Source organism: Populus alba, chromosome 1, assembly GCF_005239225.2.
Source record: "Populus alba chromosome 1, ASM523922v2, whole genome shotgun sequence".
NCBI classification, from domain to species: Eukaryota; Viridiplantae; Streptophyta; class Magnoliopsida; order Malpighiales; family Salicaceae; genus Populus; species Populus alba.
The window spans coordinates 53,691,640-53,716,857 of record NC_133284.1 but is presented as its reverse complement, the minus strand read 5'-3'; the positions used below and the strand labels follow the sequence as shown (position 1 = coordinate 53,716,857).

Genomic DNA, 25,218 nt, shown 5'->3' with positions numbered 1-25,218 from the left:
GCTCTCAAAATGCAAAGAATACTTTTTCATAAGATTCATGACATCAAGAATAAACTACTCATTATTATTCATGCTGATAAAAATGAAGGTTCAAAAAGAGACAAATTTTTCTCATACAAAACCTCGAACTTTTTCTCGAGCCCTTCACTTTGAAACAAAAGGTCATCTCATGACGTATTTTCACTGAAGATCTCATTGCCAAACACAAGAGCAAATAAGCTCTTTTCCAAGAAAATAACCAAGGAGTTGCAAGATTTCGAAAGCAAATTATTTTAGATTCACATCAAAATAATTTTTGTTTTTAAAATGCAAGATCAAGATTTCAAGATTCATTCTAGACCCATATTCCTTCACCAAAATGAACAAAAAGAGAAATGAGAGAATGGTCTTTCAAAACCATTATTTATCTAAGTCGCTGGCAAAGCACACTTGGGGGCAATGACCAGTACAAGGGGGCAACATTGTATTTTCTCTTCTAGAAAAAGAGAGGAATATTTCCTACATCAAGACAAGGGGGCATTTTGGTTTACGAAAGACAATTTAATCCTTTCAGCAAGTGACACTGAATGTTTTTATCAGTGAGACGAGGAGTAATGAATGATCCTTTCAAAATATTTGCCAAGTCAGAAAATCTTTAGCAAGCAAGTGGGTCACGATGGGCGCCACAAAGGCTGAGTTATGGGAACAAATCTGGAAATAGACTTACATGGGCCAACTCGAGTAGGCTAGAAGCCAAGTGACAAAGAGGACCCAAATCAGAGTTAGCAAGTCCTTATCACTCAAGCAACGAGAAGACTAAGAAGAAATGGGGGCCTATATTTCAAATCAGGTAAAGATGCATGCATATCATCTAAACTTGGAGGCATTGGACAATGAGTTTCACAAATTTTGTATGAGAAATTTATGGCTAAATCCATCAAGTGGAAGGCCAACTTGAAATTGCCAAAGATCGAAATTGTTGTTGGAAATATTTTTGAGAATTTTTTCAACATGGGAAGGCCGCCTATAAGAAATAGGTTATCTGAAAAATCTTCGTGCTTTTCCACCTCTCTTGAGCGCCTTTGAGTCCTCATTTCCCCCTTCGAATGCCTTTGAGCACTCACTTTCCTCCTCGAGTGCCTTTGAGCATTCGTTTCTTCTTCAAGTGCCTTTGAGCACTCTCCATCCTCCTCGAGTGCTTTTGAGCACTTGCCTTCCTTTCGAGTGCCTTTGAGCACTCGTCTTCCTCTTTGAGTGCCTTTGAGCACTCGTCTTCCTCTTTGAATGCCTTTGAGCACTCGTTTTCCTCTTCGAGCGCCTCTGAGCCCTCGCCCTCCTCTTAGAGCGCCTTTGAGCGCTTTTCGCTTCTCTTCAAGTGCCTTTGAGCACCAGTGCCTCTGAGCACTCGCTTCCCCTTTAAGTGCCTTTGAGCACCAGTGCCTCTGAGCACTCACTTTTCCCTTCAAGTGCCTTTAAGCACCAGTGCCTCTGATCACTCGCTTCCCCTTCAAGTGCCTTTGAGCACCAGTGCCTCTGAGCACTCGCTTTTCCCTTCAAGTGCCTTTGAGCACTAGTGCCTCTGAGCACTCGCTTCCCCTTCAAGTGCCTTTGAGCACGAGTGCCTCTGAGCACGAGTGCCTCTGAGCACTCGCTTCCCCTTCAAGTGCCTTTGAGCACGAGTGCCTCTGAGCACTCGCTTCCCCTTCAAGTGCCTTTGAGCACCAGTGCCTCTGAGCACTCGCTTTCGCCTTCAAGTGACTGTGAGCACCAGTGCCTCTGAGCACTCGCTTTCACCTTCAAGTGACTGTGAGCACCAGTGCCTCTAAGCACTCGCTTTTCCCTTCAAGTGCCTCTAAGCACCAGTGCCTCTGAGCACTCGCTTTTCCCTTCAAGTGCCTCTGAGCACCAGTGCCTCTAAGCACTCGCTTTTCCCTTCAAGTGCCTTTGAGCACTCGCTTTTCCCTTCAATTTCCTCTGAGCACCAGTGCCTCTGAGCACTCGTTTTCGCCTTCAAGTGCCTCTGAGCACCAGTGCCTCTGAGCACTCGCTTTTCCCTTCAAGTGCCTCTGAGCACCAGTGCCTCTGAGCACTCGCTTTTCCCTTCAAGTGCCTGTGAGCACCAGTGCCTCTGAGCACTCGCTTTCGCCTTCAAGTGCCTCTGAGCACCAATGCCTCTGAGTACTCGCTTTTCCCTTCAAGTGCCTTTGAGCACTCGTTTTCGCCTTCAAGTGCCTCTGAGCACTCGCATTCCTTCAAGTGCCTTTGAGCACTAGTGCCTCTGAGCACTCGCTTACCCCTTCAAGTGCCTTTGAGCACTAGTGCCTCTGAGCACTCGTTTTCCCTTTCAAGTGCCTTTGAGCTTTCGCTTTCCTTTTTGAGCGTCTTTGAGCCCTCGCTTTCCTTTTCGAGTGCCTTTGAGCACTCGCTTTTCTTTTCGAGCGCCTTTGAGCACTCACTTTTCTCTTCGAGGGCTTTTGAGTCCTCATTTTCTTTTCGAGCGCCTCTAGGCCCTCGCTTGCTTTTAAGTGCGCCTTTGAGCCCTCATTTTCCTTTCTTTTTTTTCACTTGGGTAGGTCACCCACCACAATGAGACCACTTCTAAAAAAAAACACAAAAAACAAAAAACAAAACAAAAACAAAAAACAAAAAAATAGGTCGTCTTCCAAATGGCTTGTTTCTTGATTTCTACATCTCTCTGTAAAGGTCGTGTGTCAATCTACTGCTTTCAAAGTTTTCAAGACTTGAAAAAAGGGGGGGTTCTTTCTCTATCTACTTTTCTTTATAAATTTACTACACAAAGCTAAGAGAAAATGAAATTTTCCAATATCTTTGCATAGTAAATATTATAAAGAGGGGGCAACTGTCATAACCCAATTTTTGACCATTTTTATTTTTATTTTAATTATTATTATTATTTTATTTACTAAAAAGGATAAAAAAAATGATGATAAAAAAATAATAATGATGAAAAACGTAGTAAAGTGAAATAAATGAAGAAAGAATTAAAATTTGGGTTAACATGATCGGAAGTTTTGGTGTTTAATTAAACTTTGAAATTAATCTAATTAAGTTTGGAATTAATTTGTTTAAGGGTTTAATTGAAGAATTGATAAATTTTTAGACTTAATTAAGCTTGGAATTAATTTAATTCTTCCAATCAAGGATTTAATTGGAGAATTGATAAGTTTTGAGACTTAATTAAGCTTGGAATTAATTTAATTCTTCCAATCAAGGATTTAATTGGAGAATTGATAAGTTTTGAGACTTAATTGGACTTGGATTTAATTAAATTAATAAAATCAGGGACTTAATTGAAAATTTATCAAAGTGTTGGGCTGATTCTGGTCAAAATTTGAAAGAAATTAGAACCCAAGGACCAATGTGTAAATTGCGCTGAGATGCAGGGGTTCAATTACAATTTACCCAAGGACTGGACTGAAAATGCCAAAACAGAAAGGACCAAAACGCAAATGGACATTAGCAATCAAACGGCGTCGTTTGAAGTAGCGCTGTTCATCTTCTTCGCTGGAACCGTTGCTGGAGTAAAGGCTGGAAGCCGTTTCAAAATGCTTGGCATTCTCTGGCTATAAAGCCAGAGAAGATGAGAGAGCGCGGGGGGACAAAAAGGGGGGAGCAGAAGGGAGAGAAGAAAAAGCCATGCACGGCAGGGAATGAAAACAGAGAAATAAACCCAGAAAAGAGGGAGACAAAAAAAGAAGAAAAAAACCAGGAAAAAACTGAAGAAGAAAACGTGACAGAAGCGGAGAGCCATTGGCCGGCCAACGCAGGATCGCCAACCTCGTCCTCGGGTGCGCCACCCCTTCTCCCTCCGAACAGACGAACACAAAGAAAACGAAAGGTGAACAAACACGGACGAAGAAGAAAAAACAGAGGACCGAAACCAGTAGAGAGAGAGAGAGAGAGAGGGAAACAAACCCGAAACGAGACCGACACAAAGAAACCGGGGAACTCCTAAGTTTTTTTTTAACCCCCTACCAGAAGTGAACCTTTCCCTCACCAGTACCGGCCTAAAACAACGAAAGCCAAAGCGGACCAAGAGAGAGCAGAGGGAGTTTAAAAAACAGAGCACGGGGAGAGCCTCACAGACGAACAAAGAAGAAGCAGAGGGCAGGAAATCAGAGGTAGAAAGAGGGTTTCTGGTTTCCTATCAACGGACGCCACCACTGATCTGCGACCAAGGCGCTAACACTCCGGCGAAGAAACCTGCAGCAAGTAAGCTTCCCCTGTCTCTTCGTTTTCATTTCTTAAGTTTAGCACTGTGCGAAGGTAATTAATTACCTTCACACAGTGCCATGCACGCATGAAACTAGTTCATGCGTGCTGTGGCCCAGCCGGGTCACTGGCTTGGGCCAGTGACCGGGCTGGGCTGGCTGGGCCAAGCCCAGCCCATGTAGGCTGCGCTAGGCCCAGCCCAAAAAATAAAAAAATAGAAAAAGCAGAAAAATAAAAAAATAAAAAATGTGTATGCATGAATAAAAATAATGTAAATTTATTGGTTTATTCACTGACGCCAGAGTCAGGAATAAAAATACCGGTTTAAATTTATATTATTTTTATTCGTTGTATTTTATTTTATTTAGCTAGAAAAATAAAAAATGTGTGCATGCATAAAAAATAAATTTGTTTTTTATTTATTTACTGACTAGCGCTAGAGTAAGGAATAAAAAAATATTGATCTAATTTTATTTTTCGTAGCTATGAATTTTTACCAACGCCAGAGTTGGAATTATTCGAGCTCAAATATTCACTGGCGCCAGAGTCAGGAATATTATAAACAAATCATCACAACATAAATTAATAAATATTTAGCAATTTAAGACAAAATCAACAATGCAGTCTGCCTTAGGCAGAACGTTTAAGGGGTGATAATATCTTTCCTTTTACGTAACCAATCCCGAGTCATAGAATCTCTGTTGACCAGTTAGGGTTCCTAGTGACCATAATACTAGGTGGCGACTCCTCAAACAAGACTTTTTTTCCTAAAAGAACCGGATGCCAGAATCTGTTCTTTTTCCATAAATAATTCGAGAGAATATTAATTTTTTTAGGGCCGCCGCGATGTCTGGTGCGACAGTTCTTTTCTTCTCCCATTTAAGGTGTTTTTGAAGATTGAGGTCTTAACAAATTTTAAGACCATTCTTTTAGGTAAAACTGACAAGCTCGTTGTATGTTAACTAGTCATAAGGGATTGTTTTGGAGACAAAAGTGTGTTTGATTTTGTATTTGACTCTTTCTTTAAGAAGGGTTGGAAACCAGCAAGGAACTTTTCTTTCTAGAAATGTTGGTTTGAAACATTTTTGAGCATGACAAGGGTAGGGAAAGTGCTTTTGTACCATTAGAACTCATTGAGTTTTTTGCATCAAAGGTTGGAAAGAAGTTCAATATTTTTATCTTTGAGATAAGAAAGATCTCCTACAAAATATAAAGATATTATTAAAATAAGGGTTGAGGCTATATCTTGGATGGTGTTTCCATTAGAGTTAAGGATAAGTATTTGATATTTAGTCATTTGAATGGAGTTAAGAATCTCATGATGTTGGGTTTTAGTAAGATGATAATCCTATCATCCTTTTAACGAGCAAGAAAAACCCGCTATAAGAAGTTCAACTATAATGTTGTTTAAGGTTACAATTTGGGTTTTGTAGGTATTGACTGCAATTATCATTTGTTGTAAGGTGTTTAGGATATTGTATTCGGACATTCCATCTATGTTCCATTCACAAATGGAAGAGGCATTGAATTTGTGTTGTTTTATAATGGTTGGTTCATTTTAGATGGCTATACCAGGAGCAATAGTTGTTTTAGAAGTAGGATTTCTCTAAACAAGTTTTTTGATTTCTAAAAGGCTTCTTCATTAGAGGTTTGAGTTTGATAATTTTAAATAGTGTTTATGTGGCTTGTAGAAGTGTGACGATTTTTACTAACTTGTGGGGTGTCATGAGCAATCAAGGTGGAGGATGAAGCTTCAAGGTGGTTAAGGAGATCTTTGATGGGTTTAAGAAAGTCATTTTTGTTCTTTTGGAATTGAGTTTGACTAGTTTTTGTGATTTGGTATGGCTTGAATACTGGCTATTTTAGATTCAGGTTTATAGGTTTTGTAGCTTCAACTGGAAAAACAATAGTCGTTTGAATTTGTTTCTCTAATCTGGTCAATTGTTTTCCTATGGTGTTAAGGTTGATGTTGGTGAAGTTGTTTTGCTTGATAATGTGTTTTGTGCTTATGGTAATGTCTTCACTTAAGTTTTTGTAAAGGGTAGTATTTACAATCATACTATTACGAGGAATTTTGAGGTTTCTTAATGGTAGATGTTCAAACTCAATAGAAGTACTGCTAGTAAGTTCCCAAACAGGGGTTTTACTTCTAAATGTTATGGCATGCATGCTTTATAAATGGATATGTGATACGATGTTTAGATGCATAAAATGATTCAAACCAATCAAAGAAAAAGATATTAACTTCATACAGAGTACAAAATTATAAAGGTTTTTTTTTTTTTTTTTTCATGTCTTTCTTTCATAAAGGTTGTTATAACCCCATTTTAACCCATTTGCATTTAATTTAATTTTTAAAGGGATTAAAATTTAAAATTATAAGATCAAGGATTGATTTCGGTTAAAGGTGTGATATGTCAACTATTGGAAAAACTAGAGACTATAATGTGTTTTTGTCATTCTTTCCTAATCTTCAGTTTAGAAAGATCATCAAGATAATTTTAGTTATCCATTTTCAAATTTGATTTTAAAATTCTAAACAAATTTAAATTTAAAAAAGAGAATGAGTTTGTTTGGGACTTTATTTTTTATATGCTATGAGACTCTTGTATTATAAATATAGATCCTAGTGTATGTATAAAAAAGGGCACACAACACAAAAAAGCCCTAAGCCTAGTATATTTAAACCTTGCCTCCCACACAAAAGAAAAAAAAGGGGCAAAACTAACTACGTCATCCCTACCCTATAGCCTTTCTACCAGACTTTCCCTATAGACCACGCTGCTAACCAACCATTACCAATAGCACCATCTTTAAGCCACCATCACCCCTCATCATCTTCAGCCAAACCAGACCCCCCTGCTCTCTCCCTTAATTTCTCCCCAACACAACTTCACTTCTCCCTTCCTTGAGGTACACCCTTATTTTGTCTTTTCCTAGACTTTTTACTAGACTAGCCTCCTTCTCTCCCTTAACCATTGGTTGCAATCAACACCAACCACCATTAGCAAAACCAACCTCCAGTGATTAGAGCTGCATCTTCCATTTTCCTCTCTTAGCCTCGACATCACTAGTGGTGGTGGGTTTCCCCAAGTTAGCCACCAATCTACTCTCAAACCTCACAAAATAGCCTTGACATAACCCCCCATCTCCGGTCCATAGCCTTCAGCCTTCTACCTATAAAACCAACAAGCCATCACGACAAACTGACTCTCCTTCCTCGATTCAACCCTACAATAACAGATTTGGATCATAGCAACAATCATTTTCCAAATCAATAACTTCTCCTACTGTGACAACGATGAGCAGCAAAAGCCAGTAAAGAGAGATAGACCACCGCTGGTAGGGAAAGGAAGAGGAGAAATAGTCGCTTTAGATCCACCAATTTTCACTCTTTAGTCAACAACGACGCGTGGAGTTCAAGCGCTGACATTGATGGTGGCATGTAGAAGCCACGCACCACCACTGCTTCCTCATGCCCAACGCATCCCTATAGCTTCTAACTTTTTCTGAATCTTGTTCAGAAAGTGTTCTGCAAAATTTGGTTGATTTTGTGTATTTTGATTATATGTAAATATGTGTAATTGTACGTGTGTGTGTGAGAGAGAGAGAGAGAGAGAAAATTAGTGAAATATGTGCGTGTGTTGCATTTGTTTTGAACAATTAACATACAAAAGAAAAAATAAAATCCCATAAAATTTGTTTTAAAAAAAAATTATGGCCAAGCTAATTTTTTTTTCTTTGTATAATTTAGCATTGAAAAAAATGTATTGTTTTTGCATGCATTTTTGGGCTTGATAAAAAGTTTATCAAGCCTATTAAAAGCTTGGCTCAAATATAATGGTCCATTAGGCCTACATACAAAATACCAAAAAAACCTATCCTTTTTTAAAATGGTCTAAAACCCAGTTCTGTCATTCTTGCAGGTCTAGTGATCATTTTCAAACTAAATCCATGTGAGTTCATGGTAAATGGATTCATGATGAGTATCAACTCTGGTATTCACCGATGCCAAAGTAAAAAATATCAACTTTGATATTTATTTATGTTAGAGTAAAAAATATCAACCCCAATATTCATTGACGTTAAAGTCATGAATAATATACATTTTTTTTACGTAATATTTATCAATACCAGAGTTGAAAATATTTGTAGTTGAATATTTACTAGCGTTAGAGTCAGGAATATTGCAGGCAGACCATCAAAGGAACAACACAACAAATCCTTAGAAACTTAAGATAAAACTAGTAATGTAGCCTACTTCAAGTAGGACTCTTAAGGGGTGATAATATCTTTCCTCTTGCATAACCAATCTTATATCATGGAATCTCTATTAACCAGTTAAGGTTCCTAGTGACCATAATACCAGGTAGCGACTCCTTAAACAAGACATTTCCCCTCTAAGAATAAAATGACAAATATTTGTTCTTTCACAATAGAAACTTTTAAGGTCGTCGCGATGTCGGATGTGAACAAGGTTTTGAAGAACCAAGATCTGTTTTTAGAGTTATGGTTATTATAAAAATCATCAATAAAATAATTTTTGTTAACAATAAAATTTGTTTCAAAAACATTCAGCTCATTTTAGATGTTTTCGGTTACGATTGAGAATGGTGGAGAAGTTGGTTGAGAAAGTTGGTCAATATTTGTATATAGTGGTTTTGGTATATTTATGGTATAATCAACATTTTGAAAATTGATGCTAGGAATATCAGAGATTGATTTCCTAGATGAGTTTATGTGGTAGAATATATTTATAACTAGGGGAATTTCAAAAATTCTTCCAAGATTTATTGTACTTGATGTAGAAAATTCATTTGAGAATCTAGAATTGGTTGAATTCATGTGGAAGGACAATTTAACTTTACCATCACTTTACTGAGTTATTGGTTTGAGTTGGATATTTGGTTGTGGTGGTTGTAAAGGTTTAGGTTGGGTGGTACCTTTAAGGATCTTGTCTTTTGGTAGAGTACCATCTTTATATTAGATAGATTTGGGTACTACTATATTTGATCTTGAAAGATTTATTTGGAGAAGCAAGGTTTCACTTTTCTAGGTTTGGAATTTATGTTTACTAGCAAAAGCAGAAAACATGGTTTTGTAATGGATCTTAAAGATTAAGGTTACATGAATTGATCCTTCAAGCATATTATAATTATGAGTTTTTATTTGTAAGATTATATTTTGAAGGATGTTTTTGTCTTTGAGAGATATAGTTAGATTTGAATAATAACAAAAAAAAATAATAATTAAGCCACTACATAAGTTGGATTCGATGGAATTGGGTAATGAATCTTGGAAATTTTGGAATCTAGTATTTCCAAAGACAACTAGAATGTAAGTATTTAGGCCTTTTTTGGTAAGAGGTTTTATGCCAACTTGTATAAGGCCAATGTGGATATATTTGTAGTTTTTATCTATGTTTTTTATAGGAAATTTTGAAAAAGAAGTTGGATAGTTTTAAAAGACTTTGTAAGCTGAATATCCCATTATTTAGTTCTTATTGTAAAATTGGTATTGAAAAGATTGAAATAAGAAGTTTGATAAATCTGGTTCTTTTGAACCTTTTGATTTTTTCAATTATCAATATTTTCTGTAAAATCTTTAATTGTAATTTCTACACTATTTATAATTCTTTTGTTTTTTGAAAAATCAGATGTAGAAGAAGTTGAAATAGAAGTTAAAAAAAAAACAAAAGTCATAGTTTAAAAAGATAATTTAAAAAAGAGACAACAAGTTATATATATATGAAGGCTCTCTATGTACTTGAACACTTCGTGCCCAGTTTGATCATTTCGGCACATTCTTTTTTAAATATGGTTTTATTTGTAACTTATCCATCTCTGTTTGTTTTTCATTTTTACCACTAGTTCTTCTCCTTTATGTAGATGGCATATTCGTTACTTCACCGTATCAACTAAAACACTTGTAACAGACTTTATTTAACTTTTGAGCAGTGAATTTTCAATGAAGGATTTCGGACCCATTCATCATTTCCTTGGCATTGAGATTTCTAAGACAACGTGTGGTCTTCATTTATCCCAGTCACACTATGCTTTTACTATACTTGAAATTTACCGAAGAAGAGAGTAGACTCGATCCAACTCATCTCCATGCAATCTTCTTTTACTAAAACAAGCTCAGGAAGACTGAAGATACAACTGGTATTGTGGTACTCGTTCCTTCCCTATCCACTTGAAAATTCTGGTGAATATATCTTCATGAAACTTGTCTGCAACATGTTGCCACCGATGAACGAGTTTTGTTACATTTTTTTTAAAAGTTCCAGTGACATTGAAGAATGTCACAGTTGGTTGAATTGGGACTAATTCTATCTTCCTAACAACAACAACTCCAAAGGTCTTTCCTCACAGGTTCGAATGGTCGAAAATAGATTTTCTCCCATTGATGCTCGGTCAAGGATTGTACCTTAAACGTCCAATAATTGTGCATCAATTATGTGGTCTGCAGCAAAGGTCATATTTGCGCAGCATCGTGCCATGTCTTGCTCCACTAAAGTGGCCACCAATTCCCACAGTAGGGAAAACACCTTCTGAGAAGTCAAGAGTTATACTTTTTCTCGCCAATTCTGTTGTAAACTTCGCTTTGAGTAGCATCAGATTGAACCCATGAAGTTGTATTTGCTTCATCAACAGTAACTGCCGCATATTTATGAGATAATTACCACATAGGGGAGATATTAAGAAACTAAAGAAAGAAACTGTCTAACTAGTCAAGAGCTCTTATAAAATAGATAGTAAAGGACCCAAGAAGATTGACATGTGTTATGTATGGAGAGTAACATGTCATGTCAGCTTAAAAACTAACAGAATTATAATAGAGAGTAAAGAACTCAAGAAGATTGAAATCTCAAGCTCTAGATAGTAAAGAGCGAGCCTTTATTTATTAATTACTAACGACGTAACTCAATACAAAGTGAAATTCTATTCATGTCTAATCTGACATGAAGAAGAGGGATGCTTTGTTCATTTCTAAAGAAATTATGGTAAACATACCAAAGCATCGTTACCAATATCATTATATATAATATTTCTGATATACTATCACCAAGGTGTGAGAGGAGGGATGCTTTGTTCATTTCTAAAGAAATTAGCCGGATCAACTTTGGTCTTCACATGCACCAACCGGTCAAAGTTGTTCTTGAAATATTTGGTACCCCAAATTCTTGCTTGTTTGTAACTTGTGTTGCCTAGGTTGTTCATTCCCAGGTCAAGATCTCTGTAATTGATATATGCTTGTCGTGGATTTTTCGTAATGTCGCACCCCAAAAAAATAATCAGGCGCGCGGCATCGGCTGGCGATTTTTCTCGTTGTTGCATTTGCTTTGAATTCGTTCGTGGGAGTCGCCACCTAGTAATTTATTGAGGGCTACTAGGAAACCTGATGTACTGGTCTTGTCAGAGATCATGGGTAAGGGACTGGTTGTGGTTAGGGAAGGTATTAGCACCCCTAACACACCCTACCTGAAGTAAGCTGCTTCGTGTTCTGATGTGATTTGAAAATTTAAAATATTAATTAAATTCTTAGGCTTGAATAAATCAGTTATTAAATCCCCGAATATATGTAGAAACTTGTTCTCACATTTTCATGGAAAATACAACTTGATTTTATTTGTCCTTGAGATATTTAACCATATTTAAGAAAATTTAAACTATTAATTAAATTCTAAGGCTTGAATAAATCAGTTATTAAATCCCCGAATATATATAGAAACTTGTCCTTATATTTTCGTGGAAAATACAACTTGATTTTATTTGTCCTTGAGATATTTAATCATATTTAAATTAACAATTAATTCCTTTTGTTTTTTTATAATTCAATAATATAAATAAAAAAAATACAAACACACACACAACTTTCTTTTTATTATTCATTTTTCTTTTCTTTTTCTTTTACATCCCAATACAAATACAAATACAAATACAACTTCAAATTCAAAATAAATAAATAAAAATTACATTAATTAATTTAAAAGTTACAAGAAACAGTCCCTAAAATTCTAAAAATTTCAATGAGGGACTTCTGCAGCGGGAACAGTGTTCGTCATGGTTTCTGGGCTCGGTAACAGTGCGGCGCGTGGACCTCACGCACCACCACTGCGGCGCGTGGGTCCACGCGCCGCCGTGAAAACAACCGAAAATGGGGGGGGCTGTAATGGCTTATTCCTCTCTTCAATCCCCTACTGCCCGTCACCTGCAAATCTCAAACAAAACCCCACATCCAGTCGATTTTAATTTTTTCTTTACTTTTCAGATCTGATTATCCCTTCCTTTTTTTTTTGGTGCGTTTTCCTCTGCTGGTGACAGATCCAGCTTCTGTGGCCGCTGTTGGGCAGTTCTGGCGGCAGGGATGCTGCTGCGGTGGAGATGTTTCCTCGGTGGTGAGCAGATCGGGTCCGTGGGGAGGAGCTGCTGCGGTTGGCGGACGGCGTTGATGGTCCGGAGGAGGAGGAGACACTGCTGAGAAGGGGAGATTCTGTTGCTGGGTCTGTGGCCGTTGGTCTTTTTCAGGTGAGAGAGGGCAGATTTGTGGCTTGGGGGAAACGGAGTGGCTGCTCCGGTTAGGTTTTGAAAGAGAGGGGGGCTGTCGGTTTGTTGCTGGCTAAAAAAAAAAGGCCAGGGGTGGCTCTGTTTCTCTGGTTTTCGGCTGGAGAAGGAGCGGTTGCTTTGGTTGGTGAAGAGAGGAGGAGAGGGTGAGTGTAGGTGGCGGCTGGTTTGTTTGGCAGAGGGCGAGGGAGAGTGGGAGGAGATGGTGAGGCGGCTGTGGCTGTTCCGGTTAGAGGGGTGTGTGTCCACGGCTGGGAAGGAAAACAAAACGAGGGAGGGGCTGCTGTGATGCCGGTGACAAAGCTGGCAGCCGAGTGAGGGAGAAGAGAAAATTAAAACCAGGGGGGGGGTTTCTGTGAGAAGAAGAAAAATGGCTTTGGTTTCAGAGGGAGAGCCCCCCGAGAGGCTGGCTTTAATTTCAAAGAGAAGGGAAAACCATGAAGATGGGGACCCGGCTGCAGGTTGAAGATGAGAAAAAAAAATGGCCGGCTGCTGGGGGAGAAAATAGGAAACGGGGAGAAGAAGAAAATCCCCCAAAGGGATTGGGGACTGTGGGAGAAAAAAATGGCCTGCCCCCCTACTGCCGGGACCCCGAAAAATAGCTTCAATCTCCTTCTTTTTCAAAACTGAGAATGAGAAGAAATAGGGAAAAGAAGACCAAGTGGGTGGGGGTTCAGTTCATCATTTTTAGCCGAAAGAGAGGGATTAAATAATGGTCTTGGGCCAGGGGCAACGGCTAGTTTCGGGTGAAGAGAAAAAAAATTCTTAGGTTGCCCCTCCTTTCAAAATTCAAAATTCCCTTAGGCAAAAAAATTGTTTCGGCCTCAAAATTGGTCCTTTAATTTTCTTTTTTTTTGTAAAATTTGATTTTTCTTGTTTTTTTTGTATTTTTTGAAAACAAGCAATATCAACGTCGACTCAAATACGAAAAATCAATTATTTTGAAAATGACGCGTGAAAAGTCGAACGCATTCGAAAGACCCTTAAAAATTTAAATTCTTTTTTAGACGACGTTGAAAATGCTAAAATGACAAAAATATATTAAAAACATATTTTTTTGGATTTTCTTTGTTTTTCTCTATTTTTGGATTTTTTTTTTAAAATATATCAAAAACATGGGTCAAAAATTGGGTAGCAACAGATGCCCCCTCTTTACAATGCTTACGAAGCAAAAATCCTCAATGTTTTGCATAGTAAGCTTTGTAAAGAAAAACTTGTCTTTTTGCTTAAAAAAAAAAAACCTTTCTTTTTTTTTCTTTTTTATTATCCTGAGATCCCATCTGGCGACCTCCTTTAACCAAAACCAAAGAATGCGTGCAGCTCGGTCAACCTGAAACCCCAATGAAGATTCCCTTTAACCAAAGCTACATGAGATCCCATCTGGCGACCTCATTCAACTGGAACAAAAATATTGTGTAACTCGGTTAACTTGAAATCCTATCTGACGATTCCCTTTAACCAAAGCTACCTGAGATCCCATCTGGCGACCTCATTTAACCAAAACAAAAGAATGTGTGAAAAATGGTCTCATTGTTTGGGTGACGAACCCCAGAAAAATGATGGTCTCATTGTATGGGTGACGAACCCCAGAAAAATGATGGTCTCATTGTATGGGTGACGAACCCCAGTGGAAAGGAGGAAGAGTGGTCTCATTCTTTGGGTGACCTACCCAGGGGGAAGAATGGCCTCATTCTTATGGGTGACCTACCCAGGTAAAAAAAAAAGATGGAGAATGGTCTCATTCTAATGGGTGACCTACCCAGAAAAAAATGGTGGTCTCATTGTGATGGGTGACCTACCTAAGTGGAAAGGGGAAAGAGTGGTCTCATTCTTTGGGTGACCTACCCAGGGGAAGGAATGGCCTCATTCTTATGGGTGACCTACCCAGGTAAAAAAATGGAGAATGGTCTCATTCTTTGGGTGACCTACCCAGAAAAGATGATGGTCTCATTGTGATGGGTGACCTACCCAAGTGGAAAAATGTGAAGTGTGGTCTCATTGTAATGGGTGACCTACCCAGATGGAAAAAATATGATGAAGTGGTCTCGTTGTGATGGGCGACCTACCCAGATGGAAAAAATATGATGAAGTGCGGTCTCATTGTCATGGGCGACCTACCCGGATAGAAAGAATGTGAAGTGTGGTCTCATTGTAATGGGTGACCTACCCAGATGGAAAAAATATGATGAACTGGTCTCGTTGTGATGGGCGACCTACCCAAATAGAAAGAATGTGAAGTGTGGTCTCATTGTAATGGGTGACCTACCCAAAAATGGAAAAAATATGAAGTGTGGTCTCATTGTAATGGGTGACCTACCCAGAAATGGAAAAAATATGATGAAGTGGTCTCGTTGTGATGGGCGACCTACCCAGATAGAAAGAATGTGAAGTGCGGTCTCATTGTAATGGGTGACCTACCCAGATGGAAAAAATGTGAAGTGCGGTCTCATTGTAATGGGTGACCTACCCAGATGGAAAAAAATATAATGAAGTGGTCTCGTTGTGATGGGCGACCTACCCAGATAGAAAGAATGTGATATGACAAGTGTGAAAAATAGGACTTACCTGGCGAAGTCCTGAGGGGATAACAGAAGAAGGGCTGGAAAACTTGGTGCTTCCTAATAATTCCCGATCATAGGGTTTGAAAACTCGGTGTTTCCTGACTGCAAGGGTTGAAAACTCGAGGCTTCCCGATTGCAAGGTTGATCTTTTTCATTTCTTTGGGATTTTCCTAATGGTAAGGTTTATCCCATCGTCCTTTTATTCCATGATCAAAATCGATTCTTTATTATCATCACCACAATGCTTCTTTCTCTTTCCATCATCTTGCTGGACCTCATTAAGGATTTTCCTGTAACAATTCAAAAATATGTGCAAATGGTTTTTTTTTTTTTTTTTTTTGGAGGTTAGATGATATGCATGAATCTTTACCTGATTCGAAATATAGGTTCCCCCCCTCCTTGATGCTCCATCGTCATAGGGTGCCCTTGTTTGTATCCCAAAACTTTCTTTGTTCTTCCGATGCATTGGCTCATTCATGTGCTAGCCATTATTCAGCTGTAAATGCAGTGCCCATCCCGGGCTGTCTTTGACAATTATTGCTCGCATCGTTCATCAAGCTTGGCAATGCCCCCAAGTGTGGTGTTGCTTTGCTTGATTCATCATGAAGAATTTTCTCTCTTGAATTCTTCTGAGAATTATCCTTTGATTGATTGTGTGCATCATGTCAAACACCCCATCAAGATTGTTAAACGGTCATGAACTTGCCTTCGGTTGAAACACCGTTCAAGTATATGTGGTCACCAACCTTCATGGAACAACCAAGTCATCTAGACATGGATCTCATGCTTTGTAGTAAACAGCTCATTATTGTAAGCGCGATGTATTTCTCTATGGATTCCTCTTAGCTTGTCAAATCAGATCGTGAAAATAACTGCTTTGGCATCATCAATGATGTTCATGTTATCACCCATATTCATGCGGTGAAGTGCACATTTGAGCTTCAAAACAAATTGTCCCACACAGTCAGTCTTCGGGGTGGGTGCCTTTCTGACATTCATTCAATGCAGTTGCGTGGTAACGTCTGTTGATAACCATGTTTCAAAGGATGACAATATGAGATTGTCCATCAAGTGCAGCATTGTTCCATAGTAAGTCTTGGTGGTGTGCATATGTTCAATGTTCATTCAAATGCACTCACCCGATAACATCTGTCAGGAGTCATAGCCATGTTTCAGAGGGTGACCCAAGATGAAGATATGAAAATATCCTTCAAGTGCAGTGTTGCTCATCAATTGCTGCTGAAGTACAATAAATCATGGATTGTCTTTGAACAACATTGCCCCTAGTTGATCTGAACATGCTCATTCTTCTGTTTACAACCAAATGGCTTTTGTGAATGCCAGGAATGACTTTGATGGACTTTGATGACTCATCATGTGATTCTTTCTTTGCCCCAGCTGATCTGGATACTGTTTGTTTTCCTTCTTAAGGTCCACTGTATTGCCCCCAGCTGCTCAACTTTTCAAGGAGTGTCGAGGATTTCAATGTCATTTCTATCAACGATTTTGCATACTCAATCAATGTTCTTCTGTGTTTGATAATCTTCCTTGTTCTGGAATCAACTCTCATACTTCAAAGATCTTGTCTATTCAAAGTCTAGTTTGTTGAAATGAAATCAGAGATGTCCTTTTTGAAAATCTTTTGAAAATCAAGCTTTTTGATCAAAGACCCAACACACGTTATTCGAAATACACAGTCCTTTGATTGTCTTGTATTTTGAAAACAGAAATTGACCCAATATAGGATTAAAAATGGCTTTTTCCATGGTTCTTTGTATCAATTTGAATCCTTGATATTGGGTATATCATTTTATAGTCTATGATGAGGTGACCGTTGTATGAATTTCAAAAGAAACAAAAAATGCTCAAGTCAAAACTCAGGCTTTATCAAGAAAGGTTGTTTCTTTTCTTAGCATTTATTTTATCAACATGCATAATAACCAATAGTTTAATTCATGAAGCCACGACTCTTATGGAAAAACTCTTCAAGTTTTGAGAGCGCCATTCATCGATTCAAATTGCTTACTTGATTAAAAAGGGCTTTTAAAAGCACGTAATGCAGGCTATGATTCATGGCTATGAAAGAAAAGAATTTCAAAGGCTCAAAAGGTATTTGAGGGTTTCAACGACTTAGGATCAACATTGACTATTCATCGATTCTCTTTCTCTTATTGTCATTGTAGAGAAAGTGACATATAACCTTGTTAATCTCAAATATCAGAATTCTCTTGACATAGGTCATAATGCAAATCCAACTTTTCTTTGATGAATAACCAATCTAAAACAATTTGAAGACATTAGAGGCTTTATCCTATACACACCAAAAGATATGAAGCATCGATTTTTCTAGTGTTGACTTTTGGCATTTATTGTCTTTTCTCATTTGAAAGTTGTCTTGCCTCTCTTAGAATTGGTAGGCATTTTCTTCCATTTCCTCAAAGTTTTTCTTGGATGGCCCTCAATCTATGGATTTTCTTCTTCTAGCCCTTTCTCAAACATTGGACTTTTGTTCTAAGCTCTTCTTTGATCCATTGATTTTATCCGTGTCTCCAAAACATTTCTCATTTGCCCCCAGTGTGGGGTGTGCTCCTAGTCAGGGTTTCCTTTTGAAAGAAAATATTTTACCAGGCTCAAAATGGGACTGCAAATGATATAATTTTTAGAAAGTGAAAGGATATCAAAGATGGCCTTTTCTCATTTCAAGCAAAGTCGGTTAGAACTGATAAATTTTGACCTCATCTAATGTAATGATTTGGACTTGTAAGAGTCAATGACTAACGAGTCCATAGCTACCGAAACCACTACATGTCATTATGCATACTGCTAAAACTTAGCTATATGATGTGTGGTTCAATTTTAAGTGTGAGCTCAAAATTTGTTCGGTCACCTCATGTCATTTCAACAAGAATCGAGTCATTTATGCAATCAAAACACTTTAAATCTTCAGGATTGATTAGCCTTTATCGCATGTTGGAGTTTGATCAAAATATTTTGAAAATACCCTTTGAAAGAAGTATCTCCTGATTTCAAAACAACAAGAAGACAAAGAAAAGACATGTTTCGTTCAAGGATGAGATTTGATCCCAAAACAAAATGCAAAATGTCAAAAATCCATAACAAAAATGCTTGACAGTTTTAACTCCTTCTTGGATCAGCTTCTCTAGCAATATCTATGTTTTGCCTAGCAATTCCGATCACTGGTCATTCTGAAAATGATTGATGACATCATCTTTCGCAAATTGATCTCGACTCTTGAAACTCTTGCATCTGTTTAACTAAAATGGCCGAGGACCCCACCATGACATCACATCTGTTATCAGGATTATACCACCTAGAAATTGGTGGTTTCATGGGATTTGTCGGAGTCAAGCAAAATTCTGGAATCTGGCAGATGCTGGTTGACAAACTTAAACGGCGGAGGAATGTCCCATCTTAGCAAAGACATTTGAGCAATTGATGCTGCCGTGAGACCTGGCTATACCACATAATTAAGGGTTCACACCGTTGAAGTCATCTCCTGATTTACCTCTCATCATTGTTCTGGAATCCATGACAGATCCTTCAATCTTTCCTCTTTTCATAGCTTGTTCAATTCTTCGGCAAATCCTCACAACATCATTTCAATCTTCCAATGTTGTTGTGGTTGGTTGCGGATTGTTGGAAAACTTTCCAACAGCTTGGTAATCTTGGCAGCGCCCAGAAACTTGTAGTATCGCCACTACCGACGAGTGGAATCATGCCTTATCTCTATTGGAAGAGCACCTGATGAATCTAAAACTCCTTTGTCCCCTCTTCGATTTATCACTGACAGTGCAGCAAACAAACACCTATAGAGGAAGTCCTGCTCTGTTGAAGTTTCAGTATTCTTCATGTTTTTCAGTCTAGGCATGTCTCTTCTCTCTACTTTTGAGTTTTAATGCCGACATTGTTGGAGGAAAATCATAGATGATTTGAAACTACTGTATTCCTTCTTGGATTTCCCACTTGCGGATCCACAAACAGATTCCTGCCGAGAGAGCTCTGCTACGTTGAAGTTTGATGTCTGCTCATATTTTTTTAGACCAGGTCTGACTCTTCAACCTACTAAAAGGTCTTCATGCTGAAGCTGATGAGAGAAATATTTGTGGCATATGCAACTTATAAATCCCCTCTTGCATTCCCAATTTGCAGAGCCATAAATGGATTTTTGTAGAGAGAGCTCTGCCACGTAGAAGTTCAGTGTCTAATCATGGTTTTTCAGACCAACATCTTGTGCTGCTGAAATGGAATTGAGCTCATAACTGGGGTAGCTTCAAAGAAGACTAATGCACCATGTAAAGGAGGCTAGTAGTCGTTTGGTTTCATTAAATGATGTGGAGGCGATGAACATTTAACAGTGCAACTGGACAAGAATCAGAGTTGTCATTAGTTGATGATTGAAGGCGTTGTTGTTTGTTCATGACTGAAAATGAGAGATATAGCTTCAATTGGATGTGAACAAGCAGTGTTCCTATAGAAGACTATGCAGACATTCTCTTTCCATTTGATGCTCAACACTCGTTCGAGCAGATCTGAGTCCAGCTATTTCACCTTTGATGCTCTCAAACTCAAACTGATAATGAGACTCTATCTGACACCTTTCTTCACCTCCATCATTTTTCTTCAATTATGTGCAGCACAGCTTGTGTGGGGACCTACCTTTCAACCCGGTAAATGTATGTAATCTATATGACGAACTCGCCCTTCGAGGGGTGACAAAATAATCGTAACTCTTGTATAATGGAACAAGAATCGTGATTTTGCTCAGATGCAAACAACGATAGCACATACAACTTAAAGACAAGTTCTATTTATTTTACGTGAGACAGGGTAGGTTTGCTATTTGGTCTCTAAAAGGGTCTCTTGTTGTCCCAGTGATTGCCCTCGTAAAGGCAATATAGGGGCCCAGCAGGTAATTGGTTGGCACGTGTCCAACTATTACAAGTCTAAGCACTCAACAAAGAGTTGGGGTTTACACAAACTTCAACCTTGACTCAAGTCGTAAGGTAAGCTGCTAGTCCCCCACCTAACCTAAAGCTTGTGTGTGCTTTCAAAAATTAAAACTTGTGATGCATGAGAGAATTATATACAATGCATGAATAAAACACAAATAAAATAAAACAAAGTACAAAAAAAAAAAAAAAAAAAAAAACTTAAACACATCAAAACACAAAGCTTAGTCCGATAAAGTTGAAAACAATACCTTTCCCCAGTGGAGTCGCCATTCTGTCGCACCCCAAAAAAATAATCAGGCGCGCGGCATCGGCTGGCGATTTTTCTCGTTGTTGCATTTGCTTTGAATTCGTTCGTGGGAGTCGCCACCTAGTAATTTATTGAGGGCTACTAGGAAACCTGATGTACTGGTCTTGTCAGAGATCATGGGTAAGGGACTGGTTGTGGTTAGGGAAGGTATTAGCACCCCTAACACACCCTACCTGAAGTAAGCTGCTTCGTGTTCTGATGTGATTTGAAAATTTAAAATATTAATTAAATTCTTAGGCTTGAATAAATCAGTTATTAAATCCCCGAATATATGTAGAAACTTGTTCTCACATTTTCATGGAAAATACAACTTGATTTTATTTGTCCTTGAGATATTTAACCATATTTAAGAAAATTTAAACTATTAATTAAATTCTAAGGCTTGAATAAATCAGTTATTAAATCCCCGAATATATATAGAAACTTGTCCTTATATTTTCGTGGAAAAATACAACTTGATTTTATTTGTCCTTGAGATATTTAATCATATTTAAATTAACAATTAATTCCTTTTGTTTTTTTATAATTCAATAATATAAATAAAAAAAATACAAACACACACACAACTTTCTTTTTATTATTCATTTTTCTTTTCTTTTTCTTTTACATCCCAATACAAATACAAATACAAATACAACTTCAAATTCAAAATAAATAAATAAAAATTACATTAATTAATTTAAAAAGTTACAAGAAACAGTCCCTAAAATTCTAAAAATTTCAATGAGGGACTTCTGCAGCGGGAACAGTGTTCGTCATGGTTTCTGGGCTCGGTAACAGTGCGGCGCGTGGACCTCACGCACCACCACTGCGGCGCGTGGGTCCACGCGCCGCCGTGAAAACAACCGAAAATGGGGGGGGCTGTAATGGCTTATTCCTCTCTTCAATCCCCTACTGCCGTCACCTGCAAATCTCAAACAAAACCCCACATCCAGTCGATTTTAATTTTTTCTTTACTTTTCAGATCTGATTATCCCTTCCTTTTTTTTTTGGTGCGTTTTCCTCTGCTGGTGACAGATCCAGCTTCTGTGGCCGCTGTTGGGCAGTTCTGGCGGCAGGGATGCTGCTGCGGTGGAGATGTTTCCTCGGTGGTGAGCAGATCGGGTCCGTGGGGAGGAGCTGCTGCGGTTGGCGGACGGCGTTGATGGTCCGGAGGAGGAGGAGACACTGCTGAGAAGGGGAGATTCTGTTGCTGGGTCTGTGGCCGTTGGTCTTTTTCAGGTGAGAGAGGGCAGATTTGTGGCTTGGGGGAAACGGAGTGGCTGCTCCGGTTAGGTTTTGAAAGAGAGGGGGGCTGTCGGTTTGTTGCTGGCTAAAAAAAAAAGGCCAGGGGTGGCTCTGTTTCTCTGGTTTCGGCTGGAGAAGGAGCGGTTGCTTTGGTTGGTGAAGAGAGGAGGAGAGGGTGAGTGTAGGTGGCGGCTGGTTTGTTTGGCAGAGGGCGAGGGAGAGTGGGAGGAGATGGTGAGGCGGCTGTGGCTGTTCCGGTTAGAGGGGTGTGTGTCCACGGCTGGGAAGGAAAACAAAACGAGGGAGGGGCTGCTGTGATGCCGGTGACAAAGCTGGCAGCCGAGTGAGGGAGAAGAGAAAATTAAAACCAGGGGGGGGGTTTCTGTGAGAAGAAGAAAAATGGCTTTGGTTTCAGAGGGAGAGCCCCCCGAGAGGCTGGCTTTAATTTCAAAGAGAAGGGAAAACCATGAAGATGGGGACCCGGCTGCAGGTTGAAGATGAGAAAAAAAAAATGGCCGGCTGCTGGGGGAGAAAATAGGAAACGGGGAGAAGAAGAAAATCCCCCAAAGGGATTGGGGACTGTGGGAGAAAAAAATGGCCTGCCCCCCTACTGCCGGGACCCCGAAAAATAGCTTCAATCTCCTTCTTTTTCAAAACTGAGAATGAGAAGAAATAGGGAAAAGAAGACCAAGTGGGTGGGGGTTCAGTTCATCATTTTTAGCCGAAAGAGAGGGATTAAATAATGGTCTTGGGCCAGGGGCAACGGCTAGTTTCGGGTGAAGAGAAAAAAAATTCTTAGGTTGCCCCTCCTTTCAAAATTCAAAATTCCCTTAGGCAAAAAAATTGTTTCGGCCTCAAAATTGGTCCTTTAATTTTCTTTTTTTTTTGTAAAATTTGATTTTTCTTGTTTTTTTTGTATTTTTTGAAAACAAGCAATATCAACGTCGACTCAAATACGAAAAAATCAATTATTTTGAAAATGACGCGTGAAAAGTCGAACGCATTCGAAAGACCCTTAAAAATTTAAATTCTTTTTTTAGACGACGTTGAAAATGCTAAAATGACAAAAATATATTAAAAACATATTTTTTTTGGATTTTCTTTGTTTTTCTCTATTTTTGGATTTTTTTTTTTAAAATATATCAAAAACATGGGTCAAAAATTGGGTAGCAACACGTAACATAAGGAGTCATATAGCTGTAAAGTTTTCTGATCCAGCTTGTATATATTTGAGATCTCTCACTGTCTTGATCGCCCCAAAAGACTGCATAATGAATTTGGAATAGATTCCCAGCTCTATGTGGAAATGGAGTGCTGGTCTCGGAAATTTCATCCATTTTGCCCCCATAGGCTGTGAGTTGCAATTGAGCTACTTGGGCATCCAGTTGGTTAAGCCTTTCCCATATTCCTTCCAAAGCGATTTCAGGTATAGGCTCTTTCACACTCACATAGTCTGTTTTTGCCTTGAAAGATCCTGTGGATCCTGGACTCCTATCAAGCAAAACATCCAAGGATGTATTGCGTGGAAATGACGCGAAGTAGACAGTAGACTCGATCCAACTCATCTCGATGCAGTCTTCTTTAACCAAACCGAGCTGGGGAAAGCTCTGTTGCATCATTGATAGGAGTCTATCGACTCCACCAAGAAACAAGGAAGTGTATGCAGCGAGTATTGTTGTCTTTCCTTCCTGAGAGGTGTTCACTCTCGAAAGGAAAATTCTGGAAAATAGATCTTCGTCAAACTTTCCTATTGCCGACTGCCACTGATGAACGAGTTTTGTTGCATTTTGTTCCAAAGTTCTAGTGACGTTGAACACTGTCACAGTTGGTGGAACTGTGACCAATTCCAGTTTCCACGCAACAACAACTCCAAAAGTGTTGCCTCCACCTCCTCGAATGGCCCAAAACAGATCCTCTCCCATCGATGCTCGGTCAAGGATTCTACCTTTAGCATCGATTAATTTGACATCAATAATGTGGTCTGCAGCGAGGCCATATTTTCGCATCATCATTCCATGTCCTCCTCCACTAATGTGCCCACCGGATCCCACAGTTGGGCAAACACCTCCTGGGAAGGCAAGAGTTCTACTTTTCTCAGAGATTCTGTAGTAAACTTCTCCTAGTGTAGCACCAGCTTGAACCCATGCAATTTTTTTCCCTACATCAACTGTAACTGTTCGCATATTGATCAGATCAATAACCACAAAGGGTACAACTGTAACATAAGAGAGGCCCTCATAGTCATGGCCACCACTTCGAACTCTAATTTGCAGGCCATGTTTTTGGGAACAAGCAATGGCAGCTTGAATGTGGGCTTCATTTAAAGGTTTAACAATAACTAGTGGTTTCGGGGTGGCACCTGTGTTGAACCTGCCGTTTCGTAAAGAAAACTGCAAGACAGATGAGTATGAGGAGTTGATTGGGGTGAAAAATGACCATAGAAATGGAGTTTGAGTTTTGAGAATGAAGGCATTGAAGAAAATCCTCATGACGATCAGCTGAAGCTACCCATGAGAATGAAAACAGAAAGAGAAACAGGAATGGGAATGGGAACTTTGAAGAGCTTAGAGAGTTCATGATTCTGATAATGTTTTGTGCATATAGAAAGATGCAAGAGACTCCCTTATTTATATAGTTCTGAAGGGTGTTTGTTTATGAAAATTTTGTGCCCTATTAACCTAGAAGATGTTGACAATTCAACCATAATCTAGATTACATCTTGAGGAACATCAACACATGGAAACGTGACAAATTCCAAACAAGGATCGTAGCCAACTTTACTTATGGAACCATTTCTTGGTGTGGTAGCTTTGTTCATATTTTTATGTTCTATTACTTGGGCAATGACACTCAAGCCATTTAGTTTTGGATGAACTGTTTTTAGTAATTCTGACGATTGAATTAAACAATAATAACATCAAAGGATTGATAATCTGTATTACTAGTTTTTATGCATGTTATGATTGAGTTTTTGGCCTAACTTCTAAGTGTTTTTTTTTTTTTTTTTGTGAAACCCTTTGCTTTAATATCTATATGTTGATCAAATTTTGTGTTTGGTAGGATCATGATGGCGTTGTAATTGCAATCCATTACACTAATACAAAATTGGAAAAGACAAATGAAAACCCTAATAGAAATTATCACGTCATTGTATACGGATAAAAATTGAGATAGAAAATTTCCGATCATAATTTCTGAAAAAAACAACAATAGTATAAGTAATTTCATCAATATTTTTGACGTGTCAAATTGCAGATGAAATTATTGATTAAAATTCCATAAAAAAATTCTATCAATGATTTTTAAATGAATTAAAACTAGAAAATCTTCTCTTCCTCCCATTTCTTCTTCATTCAATTAAAATCACCACA

General features: G+C 38.5%; 1 pseudogene; it reads right to left on the bottom strand.

The window, feature by feature from the left end:
• Nucleotides 1-22,957: 22,957 nt before the first annotated feature.
• LOC118035907 (tetrahydroberberine oxidase-like) lies at nt 22,958-24,434 on the bottom strand (annotated as a pseudogene).
• Between the last annotated feature and the right edge of the window lie 784 nt (nt 24,435-25,218).